This window comes from Camelus ferus, chromosome 3 (assembly GCF_009834535.1).
Source record: "Camelus ferus isolate YT-003-E chromosome 3, BCGSAC_Cfer_1.0, whole genome shotgun sequence".
Taxonomy (NCBI): domain Eukaryota; kingdom Metazoa; phylum Chordata; class Mammalia; order Artiodactyla; family Camelidae; genus Camelus; species Camelus ferus.
In genome coordinates, this window is record NC_045698.1 from 99,054,737 (window position 1) to 99,078,563 (window position 23,827).

The window sequence follows — 23,827 nt, forward strand, 5'->3', positions numbered from 1 at the left end:
TGGATTCAGATGCTACCTTGGACTCATCATCTGGGTGGACTTAGGCCAGTTTCTCACCGTTACTGTACCTCAGTTAAATAAAGATAGTAAGGCTGAACCGGGGAGTTGCTGGGCAGATTAATAAGGCCTTCACAGCCCCTGGCACACAGTAGGTACTCCCCAACAGCAGAGGTGACTATTAAAATTGGCCATTCTTGCCAGCTGGGTCTGACTCAGTGCCAGCCTCAACCCTGGTGGCCTGGAGAGGTATTTAGTGCCCCGGGGATGGCAGAGAAAGGATGCCACCAGGTAGGTGGTGTGGCAGGCAGAGACCTTGAGCAGGTAACAGCTGTCGGGGACTGGCAAATCACAGGTGTCTCAGAAACAACAGGAGTTACACTTAGACACCAAAGAACAAACGTGCAGCGCAAGACGTTTTGCCAAGGCAAAGCTGTTTTGATCGTTCCCGGATGTGACACGTATCGCATGAGGAAAGAGAGCCTCTTGCACTGAGGCTGCCTAATTGACAGCCCGCAGCTCCACACAGTGGCAGTGGGCAGGGTGGGGGGAGAGGCGGAGCAGCCCACCCTCCCCCTCCCCCTCCCCGCCCCCACCCCCAGGCAAGCCTTTGTCAGCCTAGGCACTCTCAGCTGAGCCTCAGTGAGGGGCAGGAAGCTCATTATTCCCGAAGCCTCCTCGGATCCAGTCCTGGCCTCCACCTCTCCAGCCCCATCCTGTACCACTCCTAGGACCCAGGTACGTGCCAGTCTAATTGAACTTCTAAACTTTGCCAAATGTGCCAGGCTCTCTGTGGCCTCCAGGCCTTTGCATATACTCTTGTCTCCACCTTGGATTCCTCTCCTCCCAGCCCTAACATTGGCAAATGCCTTAATAACAAAAATAATAACAGCTTACATGTATTGAGCACTTCTTTGTGCTAACTGCGTCCCAAATACTATCTTATTTAAACCTCGTAACAACCTACGAGATAAAAATAATCGTGGTTGACCTGTGGTGGGTGTCTACCATTTGCCGGGCACTAAGTACTTTGTATGTGTGAACTCACTTAATCCTTACACCTGTGGGTTATTATCCCTGTTTTGTGCATGAGACAACCGAGGTACAGAGTGGTCCAGTGACTCGCCCAAGGTCCCCAGCTAGAAGTAGCAGAGCCCGGGTTCCAGCTCAGGTGTTTACCACCAGGGTACATCCTTTAAGACTCAGTCCAGGTGCTTCTTCTTCCCAGAGGACTTCTCTTTCCTTAATTGGGCCTAGAGCTTTCTGTGGGCTGTCATGCTCTCCATGCCAAACAGCATCCCCCTCCTGACCCCCTAAGAGCCCTTATCACCCTGTGCAGTTCGCTTGCCCGTCTGCTGCTGGACTGGAAACTCCTGACAACAGGGAGTGTGCCTGGTTCCCTGCTGTGTCCTCCGAGCCTAGCATGGTGCCTGGCACATAGCAGGGGCCATCTTTATAAATCCTGCTCAGGCACGTTCCTGCTCTGGCTCCACCCTTTCAATCACCAGGACTGTTAAACTCCACATATGCATTAACTGGGGTCCAAGAAATTCAATCACATAAAATCTGGGTTCTCATTTTTGTCGGGTTTTTGAGAAACACTGTCTGTTTTTCCATCTATCTGAAGTGGCACAAAAAAGTAACGATGGCGAGACTTAGGCTGCACACAACTGACCCTGCACTGAACTGAGGAAGTTCCAAAAAATCACAAGCAGTCACTTCCTGACAGCCTGTTCAGTTAAGAGCTTGGCAACAGGGCACAGGACAGGAACCCACCCCCCGCCAGCCCTGCATCACCTTTTATCTGAATTTGCGTTTCTCGTGCGGAACCTTAGGAAAGGTGTCACCAAACCCATTTCGTGCCCAGCCTTGGCCACGTGCTCTGATGGTGGGGAAGCTGACAGAGGAGCTGGGGAGCCAGGGGGTGCCCAGAGAGGGTGAGGGGCTCTGGCTTCATTCCACACATACTTTTGGCCCTGAATCCCCCACAAACAAGTGCACCAGCAAACTTGCACTTGTACAGGTGTTTACTTTCCCACTGCCCAGAGTATGTAGTTGATGGCTAACATCTTTTGTGACGATGCAGAGATAACAAGCTCTGCCCTGCTTCAGGAGGGGCTCCCCGAGGAAGGGAGGAGTTGAACAGCTCAGAGTCAGATTCCTGAGGGCCTGCTGGCAGGGTTGGGCAGATCCAAGCAGGCTTGGGCAGGTCCGGGCAGGATCCTTGGAGGAGGTGGCATTTGGTCTGGCCTCTGCCTTCTTCTAGCCTTTGTCCTGTGATTAGAGGGAGCTCAGAAATGTCATATGGGTCTCAGCCTGGATTTAGCCTTTGAGCCAATGACATTCTGGGAAGAGGTTATGACAGCCTCCAGGAGAAGAAAATCCCCATCACCCCACCACCATCTCCCCCATCCACACCCCACAAAGGTATGCAGCCTGCCCAGCCTGAGTCAGGAGGTATGGGAGCCTTCCTTTCCATCCCAATAAAATGTAGATAATGACAATACCTTCCTCCCAGGCCTGTGGTGAAGATCAAATGAGAGAATGCAGGGGAAAGTGTCTTATATGCTATAAAAGGCTCTGACAAATGTTCATTATTTCTTCCTATTCTTCTCCTGGAATTTATCAAACACTTTATGGGCCCTGGAGGTATTTTTTTGGCCTCCATTCTGCGTGGCTGTCTCTGGCCCACAATTCTCTCGTCTTCAGGGATGGCAAGGTGGCACAGTGATTTCAGGGGGCGGGGAGGCAGGCTGGTCTGGTTTGAATCCTGGCCCTGCCTCTTCCTCGAGGTGAGGTGTGACCTGAGGTGACTCCCACAACCTCTCTGAGCCCTTCAGCTTCCTCCTGTACAAAATGGGTGTAAACATTGAATTTAACTCATAAGGTCGACGTGAGGACTAAATGAGGTCATTTGTGCCAGGTTCTTAGGCCCGTGCTTACCACGTGGTTAAGAACATCTGCTGTGTTGTGGTGGTTTTTCTCTCTGGCAGGTGGGACTACTACATTTTGGCTGTCTAAGTGGTAATGGAAAGAGACCCCAGACATAATTTTTACAGGCGTCCTTGTCCCTAGACTCAGGAAAGGGATGGATCAGGAAGCAGATCAGGTGTTCATTCATCCAGCAAGCAGTGTCTGAGAGCCTACTTGGTGCCAGGCACCCCTAGAGCAACAGAGAGACTAAGTTATGGTCTGCATCATTGGGGTGCTCACACTGCAGTGAGGAAGATATTAATTCACTCACTGGTTCAATTGTTCCCTCAGTTGGTCAATTGTCACCCATTTGTGAGGGTCTCCAAGTACAGGGTCTGTGCTGGTTTCTGGGGTGGGACATGGGGCTGGGGGCCCTGAGGCCTCTGCCTCTCTTCGGTATGTCTTCTTAACCTCCTGTCACTTGGCCTCAGTCTCCCCATCTGGTCGTCAAGGGGTTGCCTGAGCTGGTCCCCAAGTACCTGGCACATACCAACATTCTAGATTCCTGAGCCAGGATGGACAAATGCTGAGTGACACCCCCGTGCCTACTCCCAGCCCACGTGCTCACTCAGGGCTCAGGCACTGACTGGCTCAGAGCTCATTAGCGACCTCGCAGCCGTCGCCACATGTCACAGGCTCTTAAAGTCTCCATTACTGAGGCCCTCGCTCCTCTGTATTTTTAGCCTGCATCTGGAGGAAATGGCTGGCGTCTCCTGCAGCTCTGCATGTCAGGTTCAGTGGTTTCGACAACTCCTCAGGCCTCTGGGCACCTGGAGGTGGTGGGGGGGTGGGGGACAGATCTGCTCCCTGAATAAAAGCTAGTGGGAGATGTGCGGGTGGGCTGGGGAGCAGGGATCCTCCCCTTCCTATGATCCTCCAATTCCCAGGTATGGCAGAGGGAGGGCCCCCCAGACATCTAGGTTGCTCTGGAACCTGGGGGACAAATAGCTCTGTGGGTGACACTGGAGTGAGGGCTGTGATGCCAACTTAGAAACAAACCCCAGGCCAGTTGCACGTCCCTGAGGACCAGCCACTAGCTCTGGCAGCAGACAGGTAGAGCAAAGCACCCAGAAGCCACCCAGCAGTGTGCTGTTATCCCACATGGTCAGAAGAGGTTTCTGTCTGCCTGTAGGAGACAGAGCAACCCCAGCAGCCAGCCCGGCCTGGGGAACCTGGGCCCCTCTGGCATCAGATAAGAACTGTGTTTCAGAAAGAGTCCTCTGAGATTAGTGTCCCCCGGTGAGGTCACTAGGAAATGAGAAGCAGGCCCCAGCTTGCCTGGGTGGAGTTGGAGGTGCAGTGTGGATGGGAGTGGGGAGGAATCCCACAATGGGGGATGGGGGGCGGTCCCCAGACCTGAGAGAAAAACGGGGCGCCTGTGGCAGGAGCACCAGAGCCTGGACTTCCAGGAAGAATAAAAGCCACCATCAAGGACACAGTTTAAATCTTCCCTTCCCCAAGAGCCATCTATCCTAAGACTTACTCATAAAATAAGATAGTAATAATAATGAACAGTTATTACTCTCTTATTCCGAGCCAGACAGTGAACTGAGAGTGCTCCTTGAGTTTCCTGATTATCTTCTGGTGCTTCACGTTGAGGTGGGAGCTATAGCACGATGATTCCCACCTTGTACATGAGGAAAGCGAAGCTCAGAGGAGCTAAGCAACTCACCCAAGTTCACGTGGCTGGCCAGTGCTAAACAGACACAGCATTTCAGTCCAGAGTCCCATCTCACCCTCCACTGAATCTGTCGTCTCCAGGTGCCGAGCGATGGAACCAAGTGAGTCCCCACTCGACAACGACATTTCATGATGTGAGGAGAACATTGATGTGAAGGGTCAGAAGGTTCTGGTTCTGCTGCCAGATTGTGGTTCTCACAAATCCTCTGGGGCCTCAGTGAGGGGCTGGATTGTGGTGGGGCTGGATCAACACCACATGACACAACTGTTCTGAACTCCCATCTGACTCTCATGAGATGGTTAACAGCAAAAAGAACAACAATAGTATTATTAGCAAACATTCATGGAGCATTAACTCTGTGCCGGGCACAGTACATGTGCTGTTTCATTTAATCCTCACACCTCTCCTGTGTGGTATTATCCTTAAACGGATGAGAGAGTGAAGCTCAGAAAGGTTGAGCAACCTGCCAAAAGCCACACAGCCAGTAGGAAGTGGGCTGGGATTTGCAATATAATCGGCCCTTGACCACTTGCCTACCCTGCCTTCTATGGGGTCAGCCCTGCAGCACTTAAATGTTTTGAGAAGGAGGGGTTCCAGGAACCTTTGTCAGAGCTGGAGGGAGACAGGGGAGTGGGGCCTACCTTATCCCCAGAAAGCACTCACTGTTTGCTGTTAACCAGGTGAGATGACAGCTCCCTTTCTTTCAGGCTCATAGAAACTGCTTTTCTCCATCCCTTTCCACTCCACCGTCAATTTATCTCCAGGTACACTGAGAGCTTCCCAAACACAGAAAACCTCCCATCAGAGGAAGGAGAGAGGCTGGAAGGAGAGAGGAGGAAGGAGAGAGGCTGCAACACATTTGCCCTACCCGGGAGGGGCCTGGAGCAACAGAGGGGCGACACCAGGCACAGGGACCTGGAGAGTGCTGGGCTTGGCCACCATCTATGAATTCACCAAGTGTTTCTGTGTGCTTACTGGTGTCAGGCACCATTCCAGGACAGGGCTGTTCCAGGCACAAAGAAGTCCTAATGACTAATTATAATACCAGGTGATACTGGCGATAATACTCGAATGAACAAAGAGCATTGGGAGCCTTTATTCATTCAATCACTGACTCATTAAATCAAGCATTCATGGAGGAGTTGGAAAATAGTTATGCCTGAGGGGGTAGAAAATTTTCGTCCGTGAGGTGACCCTTGAACATGGGCCTTGAAGGACGAGTAAGAGTTTTGTGAGGGGAGAAGAGGGAGGCAAGCATCTAAAGAGAGAAAACCACATGAGCAAAGGCATACAGTTGTTGATTCTGTGGAATGTTGTAAAGTGAAGGTTTCAGATACCTTCCCCACACCACCCAAGGTAGCTCTTTGTCTCACATCCTACCTTAATAAAGATTATTCATTTTTAACATGACCTCATCAAAGGTTCAGATAGGCATGCTGGATAGATGCATGCATGAGTACAGGAATAAATGGATGGGTGGAAGAATTAAGCATGCATGAAGGAAGGAATCTAAGAAAGAATGAATAATAATAGCAGACATGTATACAGTGCTTTCCATGCACCAGGCATTGCTCTAAGCGCTTTATATTTATTAAATCATTAAATCCTCACACAACCCTAGGAGGTGGGTATTATCATTATACGCACTTTACAGATGAGAAAAATAAGGCATGCAAGGTTAAGTAATGTACCCGAGGCCACACAGCTAGGAAGCGGAGGAACCAGGGTTTGAACCGAAGCCATCTGGCTCTAGAGGATGCTGCAAACAGGGTCCCAGGAGCAAACACTGGGAGTTAGTTCCTCATTCATCCAGATGTCTCCTTTCTCACTCCATGAGGGTTTGTTGGCTAAGCCTTCTCCAGAAATGGGCTGTTTCCTTGGAGCAGACCTAGGTCTGGTGGCCAGAGTCAGTGTGGGCACTGCCCTGGCAGGCTGGGACAGGTGGTGCCTGCAGGCCTTGCACGGGGCAGCTGCAAGGTGCTGAGGACAGGCTGTTCCTTCCTGGGCAGACTGGGCGAGGAAGCAGTGCCTCTGGCTTCCTCAGCAGACAGCGCCCCCGCCCTAGGAGTGCCTCTGTGATCACTGAGCGGGAAGCTGAAAGTTTGCCTTTCAGGTTGATTGTGCTAGCATTTGGGACGAGTCCCCTTCCTGTGAAGTGCATTAACGATTCACTCGGCTGGGCTCTCACCCGGGGAAGGCTCATGGTGAAGTGCCTCAGATTCCCAGGGAATCCTCTGAGACATTTTGACATTCTGACTGTCACTGCCAACGTGGGCTGCGAGGGAATTAATTGACATGGATGAAACCCTCAATTTCCAAGGGCTGTGTAATAAAATAAAGGTTATTGTATTATTACAGATTCCAGCACTAATGAAAAAGGGCTCGAGACCATCATCACAGTCGTGTTCGCTTGGTGGGGACTTGCCTTGATTTCCACAGGCAACCATCCTGAACTTTAGGGAATAATCATTTCAATGGATATTATTCACTGAGCGCTTAGGATACGTTGGGCACTTAATGAAATGGTCTGTGTATATTACGTATTCCCACAACAACTTTGTGAAGGAGGTGATACTTCATTTCACAGATGAAGAAACTGAGGCTTGGAGAGGTGTAGTGAACATGGCTAATAAGCTGTAGAGTAACAACAGACAACTTTGTGGGTAAAACACATTCTATTTTCTTGAGGATGAGAGGGAATTAAAATACTTGGGCAGGGAGGGTTAAGATGTTGGCCAAGTATCGGGCTTCTGGGTGGTGGAGGATCAGGGATATTTGTGCGCACTTTTCAGACTCTGAAGAGAACACCACTGTCTTTTCCCTCAGACCACAGAAATCCCCCCGATCCATCTGTCTATCCACCCATACAAAAGAGACCCATCCAGCCATTCATCCAGCCATCATCCAGCCATCATCCAGCCACCCAGCCATCCATTTAGCTGTCCATCAATCCACTCACTCAGTTATCCATCCTTCCATTCATCCATCCATCCATTAGTCATACATTCATGTATTCACTTATTTTTTCAAATCGTGGTGTCTCTGACTGCCCTTCCCAGGCTCCTGTCATGGAGGAGGTGTTCTCTTCCTGCTGTGACTCAGGTAGCAGGAAGGGGAGAAGAAGCGGGACAAGGAGCCAGAGCTCCAGAAATTTGTCGGATCTCTTCAGCTTTCTTGTGCTCAGCCTCCCTATATGTAAAATGGGGATAATATTTGCAAGCCATTGTGAATTTAAAGCTGGCAAGTTGTGTGAGATGCTTTGGAAATAGAAAGGCGCTGCACAGACTTGTCACCATCATCATTATCATTGTGAGTGCAGCAGATACTCTAACGTGAAACATCCTGAAGTGTGAGAAGTCAGCATCTGTAAAATGATCCATTTCTGATTTTGTTTTACAGAAATTCTGTACAATTTGCAAATATGAAATTACTTAAATCATGCAGTTACTCATATAATAATCAGATCTATTCCATGTCCTCTTGGGGCTACAGGAAGTAGCAGGGAGAAGGAATTGGAAGGGGACTTGATAATAAGGGATACTTGCTTATGAAATGTAGGCTTGTCATTCCTGGCTTAATGGATAGAACTCTCCAAAGTTTCTATATATCAGAATGATTCTTCAAGGCGTACTCCCTGTTCGGCACAAGGAGAGGAGAGGTAATACTCTAAGCAAATATGTGTCTGGGAACCTGGGAGAAGACAAACAATCAAGCTTCAAGATCAGTAGAAACTGCAGGAAATATAGGCCTTTAAGACACCTGCATCAGTCAGCTTACAATAAGTTATGCTGCATTGACAAACAATCCCCAAATCTCAGAGGCTTATGACAAATGAGTTTTCCTCTATTGTGCTACATGTCTGCCATGGAACAGCCGCAGCTCTGCTCCATGTTTTCTTCACTCTGGAGTCCAGAGCACAATGGGTCTTAAAGCTTCCCCTCACATTTTATCAGCCAAAGCAAATCACGTGGCCAAGCCTGACAACAATGGGAAGTATATTCCTCCTTCAAAAAGGGCAGCCAAGGGAGGGACAGCAAATATTTTGAACAATAAGATGATGTTCCTATGTTATAGCTGAACTAGAAGGTAGTGTGAACTTCAGAGTGGCTTGGCAGGAGGGAGCCTTTGCAGGAGGAGAAGGAAGTTTGGGCAGCTTATATTCCCTCCATGTGTCCATCTCTTCCCCTCTCATCATCCCTGACTCTCTGCACCTTTTCTATGTCTTTCAAAGGTCCTTTTTCCTCATGACTTTGGCTTCCTCTTCATGGTCTCTTTGTCCTCTCTCTTCCTTTTGACCATTTACCTTCTGATCTTGTCATAAATTAGCCAGAGATCTTAGGTTCTAGAGTCAGAAACCCAAATCAAACTAGTTTAAATAAGGAAAAGAAAAAAAAAAAGGAAAGAAAACAGAAAAAAGAAAGGAAATTATTGGTTTATTGGCTCACATAACTGCAAACTCAGAAGTATCCCTGGCTCTCCACAGAGCTGGGTCTGTGGGCCTCAGTGAGATTCTTGCCATCTCTCTCTTTTTCCCTCTGTGTTAACTCCATCTTTGAACAGATTCTGCCATCATGGTGACAGGATGGCTGCTATTGCAGGGCCTTTGATTTTCTCCCAATAGTCATTCTCCTCTTCTGCCAACATGGCAGAAGTTTTTAGCTGACCATCAGGCCTCCCTTGCAACTAGGTGTGGTGTGGGGCTAAATTCTGGCTAATGGGATGTAAGCAACAGTTGATGTCTGCAATTTTGGGGGCTGTTCCCTTAAAAGGAAAGGTCACGCTTCCCCCTCCTTTTTCCCACCTTCTGGCTGCCGGCTGGTCATGGTGGTGATGAGAGTAACCCCCAGAGGGGCAGAGCAATGAGACAGAAGGAGCCTGGGCTCCTGAGGACTTGCATGGAGCAAAGCTACTGTATCTCCTTGGGCTTGTATATGAAGAAGAAACAAACTTTTGTCTTGATTAAGCCATGGCTATATGGATATCTTTGCTACAGTAGCCAGATCGACACCTTCATTTATTCAGTTTCCCTTCCTGAACCCATCACTGTGGTCAGGGGATAAAATCTGCTGACTGGCCAGATCTGGGACTGGGGCTCGATTCCTGAATCTAAACTCTAGGGACTGAAAGAGGTGGCACATTTGCCCCCTAAAGATTATGGAGGTGATTTCACCAGAAAAATATGAAAGGAATGCCGGCAGAGAATGGGTCCCTGACGGCTGCCTCTTTGGTAGCTGTGGTGGGCAACGGGGGCAGCATGACTCTCCTGTCTTCAAAGCCCTCTGTTCACTTGCTGTAGTGGGTGGGGCTTATGAGGAAGCCTTGGGTGGGGGTTGGTGGGGGCGGCCCACAAAGCAGACGGGTTTCTCTAGGACTGGAAAATGGACCAGAGGGAAAGGTAGGGACTGGCTACGTTCTGTGTCTCTGTTCTCCACCCTGGCATCCAACCGTCTTGTCTCTGCAAAATAGCACAAGGACCTTAGTTGGGTCATCTTTGCAGTGCCAAAGGCAAGACAACTTCTTTAAATTAACTGCAAACGCTCAATGGGGATGGACAAGAGTGTTTGTTAACTCCAAATGCCAGTAAATGTTGGTAAATAATGCTATTAAAAACATATTATTGCTCTGACACTTCATTATAACATCTTTCCTCTTACTTTTTCCCCCTGTAACATTTACTTTAACAGGCCCCAGCCAAAAGCCAGATACCAATAAAACTGCATCTCGTCTCTGAGAACATCCTCGTCTATGAAATACTCAAAGACTCAGCACTCAGGGAAAAGCCATGGAGCTCTTCCATTGTTTTGTAAACTTTGCAAAATCTGTAGTTCCTGTGGCGGAGGCCGAACTGCATGTTGAATTTGAAATTTTGAAGCTTCAATTGCTTAAAAATATTGTAACTGCTTCTCAAACAGGAAAATTGCGTTCAGATTTCCCTCTGTGTTTAACCTCAGACTGGCAAGAGATAGTCTTCAAATTTCCCCAGCAAATGAAAATCACTTTAGGATTGAGATTGCATATAGATAGTTCCTACCACAAGAAAAAGAAAATCTTTAGGAACAAATACAGTCATACATTCTGTGCTGGACCCATAATGTGGAGAAACAGATGGCCATTCTGTTCTATAACCCATAGCATGAAGGATCTGAGACAAGGACAACGAAGACATTCTTGAATATGAGGTTCAGTCACATCTGAACTGTTTCTAAGGGAAATTGCAGTGTCCTGCACTCAATTTTCTTACCGCCAGCCTCCTGCACGATGCTATGGTCCCTTCTTCACTTTTCACGGCAAATTCCCTTTCTCCCCATTGAGGCTCTAGCACTCTCAGACCACCTCCTCTCATCAGTCTTATCACTCATTCAAACTACAGTGTGATTGTTTGCATCTTAAAGGGGACCAATGGGAAGAGGGGCAGTCCTTTACTCAAAGGAATGAACACAGAGATGAGATTTTAGGGAGTGACCAGTCAGTCTATTACGTGAATTATTGAATAGGGGTCTTTCTTGTCTACCCATAAAATGGATTTTACCTGTGATACATCAATCCACTTTCCTCTTTCCTTCCCTCTCTCTTTCCCTTCCTTCTATCTATTCAAACAAACTTCTCTGGGATACCTGCTCTATTCCATTCTTTATGCTCTGTATTGAAGTCCTGAAATGGGAAGTTCCTACAATAAAGGAAAATGAGCCCAGGAAATAATAATCATAATCCTATAAGTACAATGACCATGTATTGAGGGCATGCTTACTACATGCTGGAGACAATGTCAGGAACTTTTTTTTTTAATTTTTAATTTTTAATTTTTTTGCAGGCCAAACAGGATGCTAGGATCTTTTCATGGATAGCATTTAATCTTCACAACAACCTGGTAAGGTAAGTAGTATTATTCCCTTTTCACAGATTGGAAAATGGAGGCACCATTTTTTGGCCTAAGGTCACCCAGGGAAAGCATGGTCTGGAGTATCAGTGCAGGCAGCCTGACCTCAGAGCTTTTTGTTCCGGGTGAAATTAGATTCAAATGAGCCTACAGGGTGGGCTTCGAGGGCACAAAGTCCCTGGTGTGCTCTGTGCTACTTGCAGACTCGTGCTGAGGGCCAGCAAGGAGGACCAGTCCCTTGCTGGGTGTACATGAGCTCCAGGACGGGGGTCCCAGAAGGGCGTGCCCCCCCCCCTTCATTCCCCTCCACCCGAAACAGCCCCCTCCTCCCAGGAGCAGACACCAGAAGCTGGCTGTGCCCCAGGCATGGCTCTGGTCAGGAAGAGAGAATCTTTTGTGAGCTGTTGGCCTGGTCTCTGTTAATGCCAATTAGCGCTCCTCCCTGCTTGGAGCTCCGGGGCCAGCAGGCTTCTGTGATCCTGGTGGCTAGAGGTTCTGGCCTAGAAATGCTCAGGATGTGGGACGAAAGTCAGAGTCTGAGGGAGAGACTGTGTCATTGAATGGAGAGGAAATGGGGTTTCACAGAGGCGTGTGAGGCCCTGCGGCCATGGCAGGGCAGGGGCCAGACAAAGAGGGAGAGGAGAGAAGGCGTCGTCTGGGACTGCCTCCGCCCCACCCCCACCAACTTCACTGTGGCTGGGCTGTGACTTGGGAGGCTGTTTTTTGTTTTTTGTTTTTTTAAATTGAAGTATAGTCAGTTTATAGTGTGTCAGTTTTCTGGTGCACAGCATAACATTTCAGCCATAGATATCCATATATTCGTTATCATATTCTTTTTCATCATAGGTTACTACAAGATTTTGAATATATTTCCCTGTGCTATACAGAAGAAACTTGTTGTTTATCTGTTTTATATATAGTAGTTAGTATTTGCAAATCTTGAATTCCCGATTTATCTCTTCCCACCCCCTTTCTCCTTGGTAACAATAAGATTGTTTACTATGTCTGTGAGTCTATTTCTGCTTTGTAGATGAGTTCATTAGTATCTTCCTTTTTTCTTTTTTTAGATTCTACGTATAAGTAATATCATATGGTATTTTTCTTTCTCTTTCTGACTGACTTCACTTAGAATGACAATCTCCAGGTCCATCCCTGTTGCTGCAAATGGCATTATTTTTCTTTTTATGGCTGAGTAGTATTCCATTATATAAATATACCACAGCTTCTTTATCCAGTCATCTGTCAGTGGACATTTAGGTTACTTCCATGTCTTGGCTATTGTATATAGTGCTGCTATGAACATTGGGGTGCATGTATCTTTTCGAATTAGAGCGTTGGGAGGCCGTTCTTGAGAGGCAGGGAGAAGGTCGACATTCTTGGGCTTGTGGGGGACTCTGGGAAGAGTTCTTCCAGAAGCTCAGCTCTCCCGGGTTAAGAGTACCCTGCTCCACCTTACAGCAAGCCCAGAAAATTGGCCTCAGACTCCCCAGTGGGCCACGATCAGTGGCTAGGGGTGGGGTAAACTTGAGTAAATGGTATCAAGTTAGCAAACTGAGTCCTTGTGAAGAGCTTGAAGGACCTGGTTGCCCCTTTATGAGGCTGTCATTGGTCTCCTGGGTGGGTACGGCTGAGGGGCTCCTGCAACCTTGCGGCCAGGGAGCTGGCCCCATGTCAGCTTGCCACGGCTCTCTCCTGACTGTCTGGCCCCTCACACTCCCTCCTTGCCCTCTGGCCCCCTCCATCTGTCCTTTTTGTCCAAGAGTGTGTTTCCTCTGGCCCTTCTCTCTCCATCAAGCTTGCTTGGCTGGTCAGCCCGCCAGCAGGGGTGATCATCATCCAATGTCACATTTCCAGCCCTCACTTGGGCTCATGACCCAATGTCCTCCTGCTTCCCGCGGGAGGGCTGCCTGCATGGTCGCTGCCGAGCAAGCAGCTGTGGATGATGCCCGGGAGCCTGTGTGTGTTCATCTCTCCCTCGGCTCCTGGCTCCAGCTCCACCTGCTCGCCCAGCTGCTCTCCAGTGACTCACCCAGGTGTCCCAGGGGAATGGTTTTCTAGAACCCTATCCTGCAGGTTCAAGAAAATCACTTCCCCTTCCAAACACAGAGCTGGTCCTACTGTCTCCTACTCCTCGCTGGGAGTCTTTATGAGAAGGACATAGGACATGAAGGGACAAGGACAGGGCATCTCCCATTGGAAGGTGTTTGGAACAAATTTCCCATCCTTGACTCCGCAGTCTGTCTCTTCTTTCTTCTTAGTGGCTTCTCCAAACTCCCTTGGTAATAGCTACTTCCTGGCCCCACATCCCTAGGAAATAGACAATAATATCAAGGTGAGGAAGGAAGTCTAGAGAGTGACAGAGACCTTGTATGGGCTTCTCCAGCCCCAGACTCAGCCCTTTTCTGTCCCTGCAGGATGAGGGAACAACTGATCATTTTTCTCAGGACCCAAAAAAGAGCTCACCATCTCTCCACCCTCCCTGGTGACAGCAGGCTCTGCCCTCCTTCTCCCTTGCTGAATCTTTCATCATCACTGCCTGGTCATTTCCTTAGAGGACTTTAGGTGCCAGGCCTCAGGGGCTGAGAAGGAGGTTTGAGAGCCAGAGGCACCATTTCTTCTTACCCATTGGCCACCGCCCCCACCCTGTCATTGGGGCGGACGAGTGCTGCTTTGCCAACAGAGGTGTCACTGAAGCTTTCTGCCACCTTGTCACTTACCTCTCCCAGGGAAGGAGTGGGTGGCTAGGCCAGTCATTGAGCCTGACCCTGCCCTTCCAGGAGGTGCTGCTACCACCTACCCACAGCTTCCGAGGAAGGAGAGGACCCCTGTCAGGGACTGCTCCCATGTTCCCGCAGCTTGAGATACATAGCACATCAGTGCCTACCCCAGCCCCCAAGGTTTGGGTCACGGGATTCTAGAGAAGCTACTCCCTGCACCTGGTGGGAAGAGACTGGTGCCATGGCAAACTGGAGATCCTAAGCCCTGGCACTGGGGGCCTCTGGCATCTAGATGTCCCCTCCATACTGCAGCACAGGTTCTTCCCCTTAGACTAGTCCCATGTACAGGCCCCTGGGCCTTTACACATGCTGTCTTCTCTCCTCTCCCTTCCTCTGCTCTTCTTTCCTCTCCTCTCTCTCTACTGTGTCTAAACCCTATCCACACCGGAGGGCCAAGCTCAAACTCCACCTCCCCCAAGGAGCCTCCCTTGACTACTCTGGCCCACAACAAGAGCTCGTTCCTCTGAGCCCTCACAGCTCACAAAACAACTAAATTCTGTAGTATCTCTCATCACATACTAGTCTTATTTTTCCAATTATCCTGTCAGTCCCTTGAGGATGGGAGATCATAGTTGACCCCTTTTTGCCTCTCCCAGTGCACTAGAGAAGGGTTAGAGTTTTTTGGAACTCAGCCATTATTGACTGGCTAATTGGAACCTGCTGGATTTGTGTGTGTGTTTAGTTTTTATGTGTCTGCATATATGTTTGATGTACATGTTTGTACACATATGTAGGGAGTGTGTTCATGCATATAAATAAGATTCACATACACATACCACATGTATAAATGGTTTAATTCATCCAGCAAGCATTATTGAGCCCCTGTCACAGCTGGGGACTGTGCCAGGTGCTAGGGATACAGTGGTGTGTACAGAAATAGACTGTCCCAGGCCCTCAGAGCTGGGAGGAGAGAAGCAATAACAATAATGTGAGTGAATTGTCGTGATGGGGGAGCACACAGCAGGGGCACTGACTTTAGCCAGTCTAGGAAGGCAGGTCAGGGAAGGACTCAGGGAGAAAGGAAGTCTGACTGAGACTTAGAGTCTGTTGAGGGTTGAGCTGCATCCCTCTGTTAGATATGCTCAAGCCCTAACTCCTAGTTCCTGAGAATGTGACCTAATTTGGAAACTGAGTCTCTGTTGATGTCATCAAGTTAAGATGAGGTCACACTGGATTGGGATAGGCCCTAATCCCGTGACTGGTGTCCTTATAAGAAGAGGGAAATTTAGACACAGACATGGGAAGAACACCGTGTGGCTACAGAGGCAGAGGTTGGGGCGATGTGTCTACAAGTCAAGGAATGCTAAGAATTGCAACCCCCGAAGCTCAGAGAGAGGCATGAACAGATTCTCTCTCTGAGACCCCAAGAAGAAACCAACCCTGCCAACAACTCAATTTCAGACCTCTGGCCTCCAGAACCATGAGAGAATAAACTTCTGTTGCTATAAGCCGCCTAGATTGTGATACTTTGTTACGGCAGCCCTGGGAAGGCACTAACACGGAGGCGTACTGGGCTAACTAGGAATCCACCAGGTAAGGAAAAGGAGGGACGAGGGGGTCCATCACAGGGACCAGACTACACAAAAGCATGGCGGAGAGAAACAGAAAGTTCAGTAGGGCTGGAATGTTCCCCAGGAGACAGGAATGGGGAGGGTTATGTGTTACAGTGTCTATGTGTGTACATATGGTCTGCATGACTGTGATTGTGTGTCTGTGAATAGTTTGTGTGTTCATGTGCTTTTTGGAGTTGTGCATGTTTCCTCTGCTTTTGTGATCTGTGGATTTCTCCACACTCTCACACAGTTTGTATGTGTCTTAACCTGTGTGTGTGTGTTTTACGTGTCAGTGCCTGTGTTTGGATGGTCTGCAGATGTGCAAAACCCAAGGCAGTGGGATTGTGCCTGATCACAGCACGTTTTGAAGCCACGCAGAACCCAGGTTTCTTGTCTAAATGGTTGGTGCTCACTGTGGATGACAAAAACCTGGTCGGACTATGTAGTGACTCAGGTAGACACAAGGCACTCAGAGCTTACCTGTCCTAGTTCAGAAAGAGCCTCCCAAGGCAGAGAGGATGGTGCCTGGACTTCACTGGTTAGCAAAAGGCATGTGTGGAAGAGAACTCAGTCCTCCAGTTTGAAAGCTGGAGGTGGCCTTCGAGATGGCTCAGATTCCTATGCCCCTTAGCCCAGCCTCTGTGCTCTTGGGGAGTCCTCAAAACTAGCCCATGAAAGGGCTCCCTGTGATTTGGCAAAATACACACCTGCCTGGAAAACATCTTCTTAGGGGAACCCTGAGCCCTAGACAAGTGTTGCTGCTCAGAGGAGGAATCAAGGAAAGGGCCACCCTTATTCCAGGCCCTCCTGGGAGGACATGCAAAAGTTGGGTACGTGTGCATTTTTCCAGAAAGAGACAGTGCCTGGCTTTCATCACAACCAGAGGAGTTCTGACCCAGGAAATCTAAGAACCGCTTCTCTGGTCTAGGCTGACACTGAGGGTATGAGTGTATGCACGGTATGTGCAGGTGTGTGCAAGCATGCGGAGCCCCCAACCTGCTTCCTCTCTGAGAATATGGTTGGATCAGGATGTCAAGTGCAGCCCCGGGCTCCGCCAGCTGCTGCCGTGGTCAGAACACAGGGGGCTGTCCTTGACAGGGCTGATGGAACAGACGGAGCCAGTGTTAAGGACGGGAAGGGAGGGGCTGAGGCTGCTGCTTTCAGGAGGAGGTTTGTAACCTAAAGGAGCTCCTTGAGATCGGCTACATGGCTAACCAGCCCTTAGATGGTTCACGTTCAGGATGAAGCCTTGTAAGTGCAGCAGAGTAAATGTATGGGTGGTGATGGGAGGAGAGGATGCATAGGAAGAATTAATCAAGTTTCTGTGGAAGGAATTGAGGCTGTTCAGGACCTTGGTCAGTACCCTCAGGGTTCCTGGAGCACCAGCTTTTCTCTGCTTATTTCCAGCCTGCCCTATGTTGATACCTCTGGGTTTGGTGGAGGTGCTAAGTGGCCCTGCCTGTAAAGTTCACAGTAGAGTTGAGGGCCTCACTGGGGCTACAAAAGTTTCTGAGAAGCTGGGAGTGGAGAAGTAGGGCCCCTTACAGGTAACAAGGTGAGCTGATCCCCAAAAGAATAAAGGAAGAAGATCTCCCAGGGCTTGGGGCTGGGGATGGAATGCAGGTGTAATGGGGGAGGGCCTGACTTTAGACTCAGTGGAGGGCAGGAGGGAGAGGAAGTGCCTGTGGCTTGGGTTGTGTTCTTCGTCCTTCTCACCTAAGACAATGGGCTGAGCCAACCTAGGCCTTGCCATCCCTACCCAACCAGACACTCTTCCTCCTGTGGGCTCCCCAAACATTCCAGTATTAGGGGCTTCTCTGTTCTCTGAGGCCTCTTCTACATCCCTTTCCTCTGCTGCCTCCTCCTTTCCTGTGCCTGCCTGCTGCCATCACAACCCCCGACCCTGCCCTCTACACCCCCATTGTGTCTGGCAGGACTTCACTGCTAACGCTGTGTCGAGGACCCTCTGGCTCCCAGACATGAGAGCTCTTCTGCCCCTTCTTTCCAAAGAATGTTCTCTGAGCAATTAATTAACCTCATTGTGTCCTTTCTGTGGAGCCCAGTAGAGGGAGGGAGGGAGGAGAAGCACCTTATTCCTTGAGGACAGTCAAGTGGATGTGTGGACCCAGACAGCTGCTGCCAGCCCCTCCCCACTTTGGAGTGGCTACAGAGGGAGAAATGGGGTCACCTCGCATGCTTTCAGCCCTGGTGGAGTCTCCATACGGCCTGACAAAGGCCTTTATAATCTGTTTCTTCTCATTGTTTCCATCCTTTCCCCGACCCTTCTCCAGGCAAATTCTGTGCAAAGGACTTGAGGAGGAATGCAGATGAGTGTAGAGGAGCACAACCCTGGGTAGCAGTGATAACCTTTCCCCTGGATGCTGTGTCTGCCCAACTGGTGCAGCAAGGGACATGGAAATGCAGAGTGTCTGCATTCAAATGTGCCCAAGCATCCAGTGGCCACTCCACTGGCGATCCCTGGGGAGTCCTATGCAGTTTGATCTCTTGTAGCCCAAGGAGTGGGACAAATGCTGGGGCACTGGGTGAAGGGGACACTGGGCCCACCTCAGGTGGTCTTAATGCCAGTGAACAAGGAACTTCCCCTGCTCTGGGACCCCAGCTAGGCCCTGGGTGCACTTAGTGTGTGACAGCTGAGAAGAGATGGGGCCTAGGCTAGAGCTCTGAGGACAGACAGAGTGGGAGAGACACAATATGGGGCATTAATTGTGCACCTACTGACACGAGGTCCTCAACTAGACATACTAGGCATGTTAACTCATGTCATCTTTCTGACTCCCCAAGAAGTTTTTAAGGAAACTGAGGTTTAATAGTGCAGGATCTTGGCCCAAGATCACACAGCAAGTAAGTTGGGAAGCTGGAAAAAGACCAAGATTTTTATAATCTGAGTAAAACTTAAAAATGTACATCAGATAGTGTCATCCCCTCCCTAAATCACTCCCGTGGCTTCCCAGCGCCTCCAGCATGAAATCGTTTTCCTTTCCATGGCTGGCAAGACCCTGTCGTCTAGCCTCATCTCCTCCCGCTCCCCGTCACTGGCTCTGCCCGGCTGCCCGGCCTTTCTGTTCTTGCACGTGTGCTCATCCTCTTCTCCAGGCTCTTGGACTTGCTGTTCCCTCCTTTGGAACACCTCCCCTCCAGATCTTCCCGGGGCGGCTCCTCCTCAGTCTTCAGGTCAAATGCCACCTCTCTGGAGAGGCCTTCCATGACTCCCCAGGCAACAGTCGTCTCACTCCTTCCCTCCCTATCCCTTCATCCCAGTTTCTTTCCTTCACAGCACTTCACAGCATCTGGAGTTATTTATTGAACAATATTGCACAATTAATGAACAATAACTTGCTCACTGTGTTTTGCCCTTGAGAACACACACTGTACAAGGTGTTAACCATTGTATTCCCAGGGCATGATGCTTAGTGAGTGCTCAATACATGTTCAAGGGACACATCACCTCAGAAAAGCTTCCCTGGGCCCCAAGGGTGGAGCTGGAGGAGGGAGGGGCACACTGGGCAGAGAACTGGGCTGCAGACCACATTGAGGCCTGATTACTGAGGCTCTGGGATTCACAGAAGAGAGTTCCCCTGTCTTTCTGTCCATGAGGTGTCCTGGTCTCTGATTCTGCACAGGGAGTATATATGGACACACTTCTTCAGACTTTGCATGAAGCCAGGCAGAAGAGACAAAGCTGCCTGGCATCCCAGGACCAGAGATGGGTGCCCTTGGACTCTCTGCATGCTCCCGACCATTCCTGATCTTGGGTGAGGTTCAGGGCTGCTCAGAAGCCCACCTGCCTCCCTCAGGGGCATTGTGGCAGGCATTGCCTGGAGGGGAGGGAGAGACTGCTGCTCCAAGAACCTGATCTTTTGCATTTGCTGACATTCTTGGATTTGGCATTTACAACCTCAGGGTTCTTTTCTGAGGAGGCCTTTTGCATTTGATGTAAATATTATGGTGATGAGAGGCGACATCGAGAATACCCTGTAGGAAATGTAATTCCACCCCCACCAGGCGAGGAGCCTCTCCCCGCTGCTGCTCTGGGTTGTTGTTCAGGGGATTGATTCCTCCCAGTTCTTGGGTTAACCCAGAAGAGCCCCCTCCACTCGTAGGCAGCAGGGTCCAGGAGTAGCACATTAGTTATTTTTCCAATTTGCAGAGGTGCTTTTATCCCTCAATGTGGGATACTATCAGGGTGAATCTGGAGCCGGTGGGTACTGCAGCCATTCTTTGAGGGGGGATATCTCCTCCTGGAGGATGCTTGGGCAGTCCTCAGCCCTAGTGGGGTAGGGTTGGGGGATCCAAGCCGTAATGGGCACTGTAGTTCCCAGAAGTCAGCTGCTCTCTCAGTTATCTCCTCAATAACTCTCTGTTTCCACCTGTCTCCCAGCAGGGTTCAGCCCTGGATCTCTGTGCCTCTCTACTCTACTTAGCACTGGGAACCACCTCCAGCTAGCATGGCCCCTGGTGCCGTATTTCTACTGTCTTCTCAAATTCCCAGAGAAATGATGTTCATAATCTCTACCTGCAGTCATGCTGGGGATCTGGGACTGGAGCTGCTGTTCTGAGACGGTTTGTAGGATCCGGGAGAGACATGGCTCCTTTACATGGCTCTCTCTCTGATATGCTGTGTGGTGCAATGGGAAAGAGTGCAGATCTGAGGTCAGAAGACCGGGGTTTAATCTACTTTCATCTCTCATTTATACTGTGTTATTTGAGCAGATCACTTCCCCATGGAGTCTCTACTCCCCAGTCTAGAAAGGGGATAATGTCACCTAACTTTAGATTGTCATGAGGAAAGTTAAATGTTTGACATAAGAAAGAGGCTCAATATTTATATGATGAATGAATGAAGAAATGATGTGGAACGATTTTAGAATTTGGATTCAGAGAATTTGAATTGGCAACCCAAGTTAATCACTGACCTTCTGTGTCATTTGGCACACATGACTCCACCTCTCTGAACCTTGGTTTCTCCCAGTAAAAAATAGAATAATACCTACCCGCCAGCATTCTTACAGAATAGACAGTTAATATTAAAATGCCTCATAAGCTGTAGGGCTCTGTGCTCACTCTAGTTTAATATCACTTTGTTCAGAGCCCTGGGGGCTCGCTTTCCTCACCTTTCTTTCCATTGTAGGGAGAGCATTTGAATCATTCAGTGGGTGGCCCCTCCCCATAGGTCAGTGGCCTGTCTGGCCACTGCAGCTGGTGGTCACAAAAGGCCCACCAAGAACCCAGTCTAATGGAGTGGCAACGGCTCCAGCAACTCTTCCTGGGAGCAGGCGGGTGAGTTGCAAGGTGATTTTGCCACTGTTGCAATCTCTCTTTAGACACAGGCTGTCCTGGAGGGCAAAAATCACAGCTTCAGAGGCAGGGGAGTATTGTGACATCATCCCCAGGTTCAGCCAGCAAAGCCCGCTCCAGCCAGCTGAGCCTGCTTCCCCTTGGAGACTAGAGCCAAGGTCCTAGGGAAATACTCTGAGCCCCTTCTAGCCCCTCGGGGCTCCAGTTCTGGGCTCTGTCTGAACAGGAATCGCCCTAATTTGGCTGTTTCACCAGATAAGGAGGAGTGCACTCAGCAGAGTGCTGTGGCTGGGCCTGTGCCTACCACCACCTTCCCAGGGCTGAACACTGCAGAACTGCAGGCTAGGAGAACACAGGCTGGGCTGGAGATACTGAGGATGGCACCCAGCCTGGAGGCTGAGCTGAGGGGAAGACATTCTGCAGTCCTTGGGAGGGGGGAGAGAGGGAGGGGGTTTTGTAGAGAGAATAGAGGAGTTTGTGCACAGCTCTGTGTGTGCACATGTGTGTCCTGCAGGTAGAAATGGGGACTCCACAGCCTCTGATTAGAAGGGTTTTGAAATTGATAAATTACTTTGTATTGGGGCAAAATGATTTGACCAGATTTCAAATGTCTCAGAGAAGGGAAGCTTCTCTTGGGCCAAGTATTGATTGCATTTAATAGAGCTGGGACTTTCTCACTTAAAATCAACAAAATAAACATCTAAGAGAAGGCACTAACTCACTTCTCTCTCTCTCTTTCTCTACTTCTGTCCTCCTTCCCTCTCTCCCTTCTCTCTAAGGACAGGAAGGGATCCAGAGACCCACCCAAGGCTGGGGTAAGAGTGAGGTCAGGGGTGGGCAATGCTGATGTTGGAGTCATTGAATTCCTTTGGGGCAGATTGATGGTGGGGGCTCAGGAGAACAGGGGGCCCTGGGTTGGTCCCATTCTTCATAGATTGATTTTTGCCAAGCAGCGACTGTCGTAGCGTTTGATAAATCACTAACCCAAGTGATGAATGCCCTGAAGCTGGGTGGGGTGGGAGAGAGAATGCTAGTCTAGGAGGCAGCATAGGAAAGGAGAGAGGTGAGGATGGAGGGCTGGTGGGTAGGGGGAGCCAGCAGAGTTAAAGCTGAGCTCTAGAAATTCTGTGAGATACTCCCAGATGGTTAATCCTGGCCTTGTCTCCCAACAGGATTTGACCACAATCATTAACTCAACAGTGCTTCAAAATTCATTTTCAGTCCATCTTTCATCTGTCTCTTGCTGTCTATCTCACTTTCGGCCTCTTTAACTGGCTTCCAAATGGACTCGGGTGGTTTCCTCCCAGGGTAGGATTCCTGTGAACCTGCTGGAAAAGGGAAAGGAGTGTGGGGAAAGCTAGTAGCAGGAAGGACATTGGCATTGGGAAGTCGGAGAAGAGGGTGAAGTGGCCTCTTGGAATGGGTGGAGGTGAGGGACCTGGGAAGAGCAGAGAGAGGGAGGGGCTAGGGGAATGGAGGTAGTTTGTAGAGCAGCCCTGGTGAGAGAGACACTAGTTTTCAGAAGGCCTTATTCTCATGTAGGGCAAAGTCTCATCATGTGGTTCTCCCATCCTTCTCCCCAAAGCTGTGAGAGCAGAGATCTGCCTTGATACAGCTCCCTGAGGAACAGCAAGAAGTGCAGAGAGGGAGAGAGACCAACCCAGAGCCACAGAACTGATCTCTCATGGCCAGAGCCTGCCTTAGAAGCAGCCCAGCCCACACACCACAAGTCTAAATCAGCTCTGGATGACCTTGGAATGTGACTTAGCCACACTCACCTCTTCATCTATAAAATGGGATCATATAATTGATTTACATGAGGTTTACATTAAGATTATATCTTTAGAGAACTTAGAGCCTAGCCCATAGCAAGCGTTCAGTAAATGTTAGCTTTTCCTAACTAGCATTATTATTCTCCTTGGTGGCAGCATGGCAGATTCTGAAGTCATGAAAACCCAAAATGTGTCAGCCATTCTGAAGTCAAGAGAAGGGACTCCTGGCTCTGCCTGAGTGTGGAGCATTCTACCCAAATTACCGATCTACAGGCCAAGCGGTGTTCTATGCCCTGTCCTCAGTATCAGTGCTTATGCACCATGGGCTGAGGCTCCACTGCCCTCTCTGTAAAGGCTTGGCCCCTCACTGCACCATCCAGGCCACCACTCCCAGGTTCCCAGCCCTGTCCCTGTCCATGGTGCTGACCCACATACAATGGTGCAGAATGCTCCACCTCAACCATCCCCTCTTGTCCCCAACTTTAACATCTCTGATGATCTCCCCAGTCACCAGGAATGAATTCTGAGCTCACGTTCTGGAACTCTGCCAGGAAGAAGGAAGTGGCGTTAGTATAAAGAATCACACAAAAGGCCGCAGGTAATTATGTCTCTTTTAAGCTGCTAACAGGACTGGCCGTTTGATAAATGGGAGGATTTGAGGCTGTTTTGTCACTGACAAGCTGTTGTAAGATCATATTGGAGGCTGAGGACAGTTTATCTTCATGTGTGTGGTGGAGAGAGGGGAATCTCGGTGGATTTTACACCCTCTTCAAATTAATGTGATTTCCTAGGCCAGTCCTGTGCACAGGAGTGAGCGATCTTTATGACTCACCCCTGATTAGATTACCTGGCTCAGCAGCCACCTCCAGCCCCCTGAGTGT

At 49.4% G+C, this 23,827-nt stretch overlaps 1 long non-coding RNA gene across 1 annotated transcript in view; it reads left to right on the forward strand.

The window, feature by feature from the left end:
- Nucleotides 1-608: 608 nt before the first annotated feature.
- Nucleotides 609-23,827, forward strand: part of LOC116659805 — a 52,666-nt gene continuing 29,447 nt past the window's right edge. Inside the window, exons 1-3 of the long non-coding RNA XR_004315168.1 lie at nucleotides 609-735; nucleotides 11,463-11,524; nucleotides 23,454-23,544. This is a non-coding gene — a long non-coding RNA (uncharacterized LOC116659805). The remainder of the gene's footprint in view (nucleotides 736-11,462; nucleotides 11,525-23,453; nucleotides 23,545-23,827) is intronic.